This window comes from Fukomys damarensis, unplaced genomic scaffold (genome assembly GCF_012274545.1).
Source record: "Fukomys damarensis isolate Sample0158 unplaced genomic scaffold, DMR_v1.0_HiC HiC_scaffold_37, whole genome shotgun sequence".
NCBI lineage: Eukaryota > Metazoa > Chordata > Mammalia > Rodentia > Bathyergidae > Fukomys > Fukomys damarensis.
This window is the reverse complement of record NW_022900949.1, coordinates 1,063,921-1,073,420: the sequence shown is the minus strand read 5'-3', so window position 1 is coordinate 1,073,420 and position 9,500 is coordinate 1,063,921. Positions and strand designations below refer to the sequence as shown.

General features: G+C 59.9%; 1 long non-coding RNA gene across 1 annotated transcript in view; it reads right to left on the bottom strand.

Moving 5' to 3' along the window:
* Window positions 1-9,075, bottom strand: part of LOC104876341 — an 11,256-nt gene extending 2,181 nt beyond the window's left edge. Inside the window, exons 1-2 of the long non-coding RNA XR_784314.3 lie at window positions 8,557-9,075; window positions 8,194-8,297 (exon numbers count right to left, since the gene is read on the bottom strand). This is a non-coding gene — a long non-coding RNA (uncharacterized LOC104876341). The remainder of the gene's footprint in view (window positions 1-8,193; window positions 8,298-8,556) is intronic.
* Between the last annotated feature and the right edge of the window lie 425 nt (window positions 9,076-9,500).

Here is a 9,500-nt window from a genome sequence, read left to right as displayed (position 1 = left end):
GGGGGGCAGGTGGACAGGGTCTGTCCCAGGAAACCTTCCAAGACCTCGGGCGACCATGTGGTTCTGACCCGAGCAGCTCGCTGCACACCTGAGGCGCGCGTGACACTGCAGGCCCCGAGGGTGGCTGGGTCACACCCCTCCGTGGGACGCTGTCCCCGCCGGACATGGGCCGCGGCCTTGGGGACGGGTGGAGAGCCCGGGGCCAGCGCTGACTCACGCGGCCAGCAGGGGGCGCGCAGGGTCAGTCACCGCTGACCTGGGTTCTCCCGGCCCTGCCTGCATACCAGGTTCTGCCCTGAGGACAGGGACACAGCTCTGTGACCCAGGAGTGGGGAGGGGACGATTTAAAGTCACCATGTGACATCACACTCCTATCATCACGGCACTCTGGGAGACTGAAGCAGGATCATCTCAAATTCAAACCCAGCCTGGGACACTTGGAATTAGTCTCAAAATTTAAAACATCTTTTAAAGGGTTGGTGATGCAGCTCATTATGAAGATCCTGGGTTCCATCCCAGCATTAAGAAAAAACTTAAGAGACAGCCCAGCCCCCCGCCTGGGGGTTGGGGCAGGGAGGACACGCCAGGCCATCCCGGCACGCAGCCCGGGACTCGTGCTCCATGACCCTGGCACGTGAGCCACGTATCAGACAGCACAGGGACATAGGTGTGCACGCCACGCGGACAGCGCTGCACACGGATGGGGCTCAGATGCCCGTGCGACACAGCCTCACACAGCGCAGCCCCAGATCCCACGCCCGCCAAGTCCTGGCCGTGCCACCTGTGACCTGCTCTGCCCCGTCCCCTGCCCCTCTTCCCACGCCCACCCAGTACCAAGGCCCCAGGGAGGGACAGGAGGGAACACAGGCAGAGCCAGACTTTCCCAGGAGGTCCGAGAGGGTTGTGCACAGCTGGGGCATCAGAGCGGGATTTTGTAGGATGAGCAGGAGTTTACCATGGAGCTGAGGTGAGGTTGTTGCAGATAGAGGGACACTGTGGACAGCTGCCTCTGAGGCGGCTGTCCTGAGGTCACCAGCCACCTGCTTTTTAAAAATTGTAACTTGCCAGGTATGGGGGCACACACTTGTCACCCCAGCACTCAGGAGGCTGAGGCAGGAGGATCACTGCAAGTTCAAGGCCAGCCTGGACTACACAGGGAAGTCCTATCGCAAGTAACCACAAAAAGGGGCCAGGGATTTATCTCAGTGGCACCAAACCTGCCTTGCAAGTGCAAGGTCCTCAGTTCAATCCTCACTACCGAGACACACACAAAGAAAAAGATTAATCCTTCGCTCTTGTCAATAAAAACTACCATCGTTCCTAAAACCCTAAATGAAGTAAGAGCCGTTATGTAGAACACAGACACGTGGTGACGCCGGCCCCAGCAAGGTTGGGCTGCGACATTCATGGCCCATGTGTGGAGGTGACAATGGCACATAAGCTCCGGGCAGGAGAACCAGAACCAAAGGAGACAAAAGCTGTGCCCCAATGTCACATCCGGAATGAGGGACAGCCTCAGGTCCACAGTCCACTGTGCAACATCTCATTCATTTTCTTTCTGGAACTTGTAACCCTCCTGCCTCGGCCTCCCGAGTGGCTGGGATCTCAGCTGTGGGCATCGCACCCCAAGATCTTCTGCCCTTTGCACCTGCCATGCTGCAGGCCTTTACTTTTAAGCCCAGCTTGGGTTTCACTGCAGCCCCAGCCCTGCTGCGGAGGGAAACGGGGGCTCCCTGGCCAGGCATGCGGGTGGCCATGTGCAGGGCCTGGGCGGGTCACGCGGTTGTACAAGAAGGGACCCGGCAGGTGGCGCTGTACCTGGGCCTGGAGCCAGCAGCACCACAAAAGGGGAAGGAGAGGCCCTGGCCACTGGAAACACAGGACCATAGAGGTCAGCATCGAATAGGGCATCTCCTCATCGCCCAGCGCTCAGGAGGCTGAGGCAGGAAGATGGCAATTTTGAAGCCACACAAGGCAGAAGCAGGAGAAGCTGCCCAGCTCAGGCCCAGCCAGACCCTCACAGTCACCGTGACCCCTGCCTGTCCCAGCATAGCTGCGGTGGTCACAGAGGTCGTCAGGACCCTGCAGTGGGCTGGGTGAGGCCCAGGGAGCTCTTACATATTCATGAAACCCCAGCTACAATGTCCCTCCTCCACGGCTACCCCAGTGGGACATTCAATTTCCCCAGCCCCACCCACCTCCCCAAGCCCTGATCTGCAGGGCTGGGACCTCTGTGTCCAGCATGGCCTGAGGACGCCATGAGGGTCGGACTGGGGACATGGGGATATCACTACCCCACTGACAGGAGACCTGGGACTTCCCACCCTGCACCAAGCCCCTGCCCAGCTGGGCCGGCGCACCCTGTGTCCCGGTCACAGATAAGGCAGCGTTATCGACAGGAAGCATCTTGCTGGACAGGAAGCAGGCGCTGGCCGCACCCGCCCGCCTCAGCCTATCCGCAGCCGGCTATTTTGGGAGCCACTATATAAACCCTGCTCTGGGGACGCCCAGGCCTTGTGTCCCTCCCTGTGGCTGGACATGGGGGTGCAGGACCTGCCAGCCCAGCGTCCCTACACGCTATCCCTGCGGCCGGTGCCCCTGGAGTCCTGGGACTCGCCTGGCTCAAGTGCCCTGGCCACCGTCCCTGTCCCCGGCCACCACGCATCTCCTTGAAGCCTGGTGCTGGATACCCAGGACTCCATCTCTTCCCCCTAATCAGTGACGTCCTGGTCCCTTCGTCATCTTAGGGAACCGTCCTGGCCGTCACCTCTGGGGCCCCATCTGTACCCAAGTCCGGGGTGACACTTGGGGCCCCGGAGGTGGCCGGGCATGGGGAAGGTGAGGCGACCGTCACCACCCGGAGGGCCCCGCACCCCTTCCACGAAGCCCCGACAGGAAACGCTGTGGTCCGGGGTGTGGGGCTGGGGCAGCGCTGCCATCCCCCACCCCGGTGCCCAGCCGGCCCGGCAGCTTCGAGGCCCACTGCCCGTGGCTGGAAAGATTTTTATGTAAAAGGAGCTGATGCAAATCCGGGGGCCCAGGGACCCCGAAAGCTCTGCTTCCCCTTTACCGTGCTGGCCAGGGGCGGCCACCTGGGTGTGGCGGGGAGGGCACTGGACACAGAGCGTCTCAGTGCCGGGTCGCTGGGCCACAGCGGGGAGGGCGTGTGGCCCCCAGGCTCCGTCCTGGCCACAGCGGGCTCTGATTTTTTATTTGGGTTTTTTTTGTTTTTGTTTTTGGTACCAGAGATCGAACTCAGAGCCTTGCACTTTCAAGGCAGGCACAGTGCCACTGAGCTAAGGCCCGGCTCTAATTCTGTTTTTAAAGAATGTAACACGGGCTGGGGCATGGTGCCGGCCTGCCATGCATCTCAGCACTCTGGGAGGCCGAGGCAGGAAGATTCCAAGTTTGAGCCCAGCTTGGGCAACTCATCGAAAACCCGACTCAAAATGAAAAATAAAAAAGGGCTGGGGATGCAGCTGAGCGTGAAGGCCCTGGGTTCCATCCCTACTGCTGAAAACCATTTAAAACTTGAAAAATTCTCAAAACATGAAAGTGACTGTTTTGGGGGGCAGGGGTTGTTTTGTTTTGTTTAGAGGGAAAGGGTTTATTCAGCTTCCAAAGGTTTCAGTCCACAATCAGCTGACCCTAAGTCAGGGACACAAACAGGCAAAGCACGAGCAACATAGCACACATGGGACAGCAAAGGTAACGGGCTGTTTTGTTTTTTGAGACATCTTGCTATGCAGTTCATGTTGGCCTTGAGCTCACTATGTAGCCCAGGCTGGCCTCAAACTTGGAGTGATCCTCCTGCCTCAGCCTCCCCAAAGCTGAAATTGCAGGTGCGTGCCACCACACCTGGCCCTTGTGCTTTATTGTTGATGGGCTGATTGGCTGTTTGGTTGGTTTTGAGATCAGGTCTCACTGTTGCCAGGCTGGCCCCAAATTCCTGAGCTCAGCTGAGCCTGGTGGAGCAGGCCTGTCATCCCAGCACTCAGGAGGCTGAGGCAGGAGGATCACTGGGAGATGTAGAGAGACCCTGTCTCAAAATAAAAGCTAAGCAGGCGGGGCGAGCTCTGCAGTATGGCGCTTTCCCGTGATGCACAGGCCCTCGCTTTCATCCCAGGGCTGCAAAGAACCCCAAGCAGGCCCTGCCCTTGAAGCCAGGACTCCCACCCCAGGGCAGGCACTGGGGACTGTGGCTGAGGCTCTGTGTGCAGCAGTCGCCTGCCCGGCACCCAGGCTGGGAGGAGGAAGGAGGCCACCGTCCCTCCTGCAGCACCCACCCTAGAGGGCCGTCTTGACCAGAATGGAGTGGGCCTCAGTTTCCCCGCTGTGAGCCGGACGCAGCATGGTAACCCCTGGGTCTCTCCTCCACCTCCTCGAGGCCCCTCAGCCTCTGTCATGAGCGGCACGAGGCTGGGTGCCCACTGTGCCCTGCTCTGCGTCCTCACAAACCACAGTGGGGTGGGGTGCAGCCGGCTCCAGACGCCAACAGGCAAGGCCTTGTCAGGTCTTGCAGGCATGAGGGCGGGACTCGAACTCTGCACTGCTGGTGGGGCCTGGGCTGGGGTCGTCCTGAAGTAGTGCGGGAGGGGCTGTCAGACCCGGGGTGCCCTGCAAGGACTGTGTGGGCAAAGGCTTGGAGGGTAGTCTGGGGGCGCACAACTGTCATCCCAGCACACAGGAGGCTGAGGCAGGAGGATAGCAAGTTCAAGCCCAGTCTGGGCGACTTAGGAACTTCAGGAGACCCTGTCTCAAATGAAAATAAAACACAACAGGGCTCAGGGGTGAGCGCTTAAGGCACACAGAGGCCCTGGGCTCCAGCCCCAGCGCTCAGAATGGGAAGGCAAGGGCGACCCTCAGAGCGCGGGCTCCTTCAGCCACGGGTGCGACCCTGCGTGGTGGGGACACCATGTCCCAGGGTGACAGCCGCAGACAGCCGCCCCCAGAGCCAGGTGGGGTGCTCAGGCCCCACTCCTCAGGTGTGGCATGGGCTGGCCCCACCCCACCCGCACCTGAGCTTCCCACGCCCCCTGTGCCTGCCACTTCCGGCTGCCACTGCCTGCCTGTCTGTCTGGGGCTCACCTACTCCCCCAGCTCCATGTCTCAGGCAGGCTCACCTTGGCACAGACCCCAGGGCTCCTCCCCTAGCCGTGCCTCAGTTTACCCACTGAAAAGCCGGTACTGGGGGATGGGCTGTTCTGGAACCTTCCGAGGGAGCCAGCTCGACAGCTGCCTGCACCCCAGGGGCGCAATTCCACTCCACTGCGTTATTGCCTGTGACCCCGGAGTTCCCTCTCATGGCAAGGGCTGCGATGTCCCCAGTACCCACGGGGGCTCGGGGATCCGTCCCCGAGACGCTGGGGAGCCAGGCGTGGTGGGTGGCACACACCTGTGATCCCAGCACTCTGGGAGGCTGAGGCAGGAGGATCACCGTGAGTTTCAGACCAGCCTGAACAACATGGCAGTAAGACCCAGTCTCAAAAAGCCAAAACCAAACCAAGCCAAACAAACCGACTCCACCCTGGAGCCACAAGGAGACCCTCGGCTGGGGTTCAGCCCCACCCAGCAGCCACAGGCAAAGTGGGCTTTGGGGCTGCTGTGGGGACCGGACGCACCCTAATGGGCTGGACCCGCAGACTCCAGAGTGGAGAACCGGCCCTTCCTGCCTGCCACGGGCACCCACTGCAGGCTCAGGCAGTGGAGGCAACTGTGTCCCACACAGCCCCAGACGGGTGTTGTGTGGCTGGCCTCAGTTTACCCGCCTGCGCACAGGCAGGGACTGTGTCCCCTCTGACGACCTGGTCCCCAGGCACCTTCGCCAGCCCCCCAGCACCCTGGGTCCCCACTCCTGCCCCGTCTCTGCCTTTGCAGCCACCAGCAGCTCGCACACCTGACTCCGGGACCTGAGGCTCTCGGAAACCTCGAGGGGCTGTGAGCTTCTCTGAGAGTCAAGATGCTGCAAAGAAAGGGGGGTTAAAGGTTGGGGTGCAGCTCCCTGGGGCCCAGTGTAGGCAAGGCTCTGGGTTCAGGCCCCAAAACACTTTTTTAGTCAGCTGGACACCGACATTCATCTGCTTGCAAAAGAGACCAAAGAAAGGTTCTTCCAGTCCTGGAGACAAAACCCGGGACCTTTGCACAGAGCTGCATCCAAGGCCTTTTTACTTTTCATTTTGAGACAGAGTCTTATTGAGTTCTGCAGGCTGGGCTGGAACTTGAGATCCTCCCGCCTCAGCCTCCCAGAGCGCTGGGGTCACCACTGTTACAGACACATGGTGCTGCCACGGAACACCTCAGACCGAGGATGCAAGAGGCCGTGCCTGGCCCTGCCCTGCTCCAGCTGCCCCCCAGGGCCCCTTCTTTCTCAATTTCCCCCTGAGCCACTTCCTCCTGGCCCTTGGCCTGTGGGACGACGGAGGGGACACTGCACGGCCATCTTGATGGGTGAGGCACGAAGTCTGGTGCCAAGAGGGAGAGGAGGCCCCGGGGCTCAGACATCGTCGGGGCTGGGAGGGACAAGGGTGCCTGGTCTACCCAAGGGGCCCAAAAACTGTCTGCAAGATAAGTAATGTGTGTGGGCTGCAGCTCTCAGGAGGCTGAGGCAGGAGGGTCTCCAAGAGCTGGAGGCCAGCCTGGGCTTTGAGCCCAGCAGAGATGTGTCATGAGCTGAGCACTCAGAGGGTGAGGCGGAGCCCATGCCTTCTAGGGTGATTCCAGCTCTGGTGGCTGCATCACCATCACCTGGCCGTGTGTCAGGAGCATCTGTATTTACACACAAGAAGTACACATATGTAAGGTCTGTGCGTGTCAACACGGGAAAGCACGGAGCTGATTTACAGACACGGCACATGCAAATATATGCAAATGCACGCAAATGCATGCAAATGTGAGAATTTAGACACAGAAATCCCAAATAAAGGAAGGACTTGTAAGTTTTGTGTTTCTGTATGCGATAGGTTTGTGGTCAAGTCTCCCTCGGCAGAGACACGGACTTACTAGATCCCGAGCACAGCAGCCAGGGCTTTTACATATCCAATCACCTTGCTGGGCTTCCCAGGACCACTTGGAAGCACAGGACAGGTTGGGGCAAGACTGGGAGCTTCCAAGAACCTACTGTGGGCTGGTCCACATCACAATCACTGTCTGTGGTGCTGCTGCCATGCTCCAGAAACTCCTACTCATGCTTCAAAACCCAATCTAAAACTTCCCCTCTGTGCGGTCATTCAGTCTGCCGCCACCCTTTACACCTTCCCCCGCTGTGCAATTGAGAGACAAGAGTGGCAGCGCTAAGGGGACACCACGGCACCTCCACAAAGCCCGGGGTCCCACTGGGACTCCCTCCCCACCTTGCAGCCTAGCTGTTCTGCATTATTACTTCCCCACGATGGGACACAGGTGGGGCTTCCCTCAGCTGAAACCTGGAAACGCAAAACACTCTAGGGTCTCCAACTTTTGAGGGCCAACTTAGTGCAACAGGAGGGAAATTCCACACTGCAAAACTTCGTCTCAGGTACAGAACTGTCAAAAACATCACCTCCAGTCCAAGGTGCGCAAAAAACATAAGTGAATGCTCCTTTTTGTGGGGTGGGGAGCTTGAGACAGGGTCTTGCTGCGTAGCCCGGCTGACCTTGAACTCATGGCGATCCTCCTGCCTCAGCCTCCCCAGCGCTGGGATGACAGGTGCTGGCCTCTAGACGTGGATGCCACCAGCCCCAAGACTTCTCGGGGTGCACTTGCAAATCTTCCAAACTCCGGAGAGACCCACACCCAGAGCCCTCCTGGGCCCCAGTTCTCCAAACAGCGGCCCCTCAGCCTTGGTACTGTTTGGAGAAACCGAGGCCCACGGGGTCCGAGGCTGTCTGGGAAGCACAGAGCCGGGATGTGGACAGGGCTGAGCGCCGCTGTCCCTGCCTCCCTACCCACAAGTCCCCTCCCTCGCGCAGCCGCGGCTGCGTGAAGTTCTGCTGAGTCATCTCAGCCCAACGGCCGGCTCTGCGCCCAGGTGCGGCCCATTTCCAGCCCTGAGCCCCGTGTTCAGGGCCTCTGATTCTTTCGGGCCCCAGAGGAGCCCCTTCCCTCTCGCCCCCCCCCCAGGCTCCAGTCTGCTTTTTGTCCCTGTGGAGTCGCCGGTCCCTGAACACCAGTGACCCCACGCCGTGTGGCCTCGCATTCCTGGCTGCTGTCACTTACGTCACAACTGCAGTTTCCTCCGCACTGGCTGTGTCTGAGCCGTGCCCCTTCTCAAAGCTGGGAACTGCGCGGCTCCTCCGGGTATGGTGTTACAGAGACACCCGCTGCAAGATGAAAATATCATAAACTGACCAAAAAATACACAATATAAACTGGAAACACACCCCATGATCTGAGCACAGCTATTCCTCAGGTGCCCTCAAGGCTGCCTGGGAGCTGCCCTCGCCACAGCTGCCCGGTGGTGGGAGAAGATGGAGCCACACATCGCCAGTCCTGGGCAGATCTAAATTTCAGCTCTGAAGCACAGCATTCAGAGGCTTCCGCAAGCAGAGGCGCTAGAATTGAAGCCATAATTGAAATCACCTGACATCAGGGTACGTCTGGATCCTGCTGTGTGGGGGACACAGCTCTGGCCTCTCGACGGCCACGGCCCGATTCCCTCCTCATCTGCGAAAGTCCTGTTGTCAGGGTTCAGCATCACTGTGACACTGACTCTGTGCTCTGGGGGTTGCCGGAGCCCTGATGGGGAATTCTGGTTTTCTTGTCCTTGTTCTTCGTTTCTTTGAGACAGGGTCTTGCTCACTAGGCCATCCTGCGGCGATCCCCCTGCCTCAGCCTCCTGAGTGCTGGATGACAGGCATGTGCCCCACATGCGGCTCGATGCCCCTCGCTTTCCCGGTTTCCTGACACACCCAGCATGGCGTTCAGCCTCTCCCGAGCCCCCAGTGGCGGAGCCGGGGCAGCCTGGGACCCAGGACAGATGCCCATTAGCAGAGCCCAGGGCTGAGGCAGGCGGAGCCCCGGTGAGCCCGGAACGGCTGCCAGGAATTCCTGAGGCGGTGTGCTGTGCAATCTGTTTTTGCACAGACGGCAGTGGCGGGCGGAATCAAAGGGCTCTGTGTCCACGCTGTGTTTGGGCAGCTGGCAGCATTTAGCCTAGCACAGCGCGGGGCCTTGCGGTGAGCTCTAAATACAGTGGCGCCCGCCCGCTCCCTCTAATTCTTTTTCCAAATAAAAGGTGGAGCTATTTCTGGCCCTGCGCGGGGACCCTGTGGCCACCGCTGGAATGTGTGTCCTGCAGGCTGGGCCCGTGCTGGGGCCACTCGGCCAGGGGCACCGGCCTCCCACAGGCCCACGCAGGGCTCCAGGCTGCCGGGATCGCCCGGCCAGAGCCAGAGAGGCGTCACCTGGTGTCTGCTGGACACACTTCTCTGAGCAAAGCCCAGATTTACAAAGCAATAAACGTTGCTGGGCAGGGTGGCTCACGCCTGTCATCCCAGCACACGGGAGGCTGAGGCAGGAAGGTC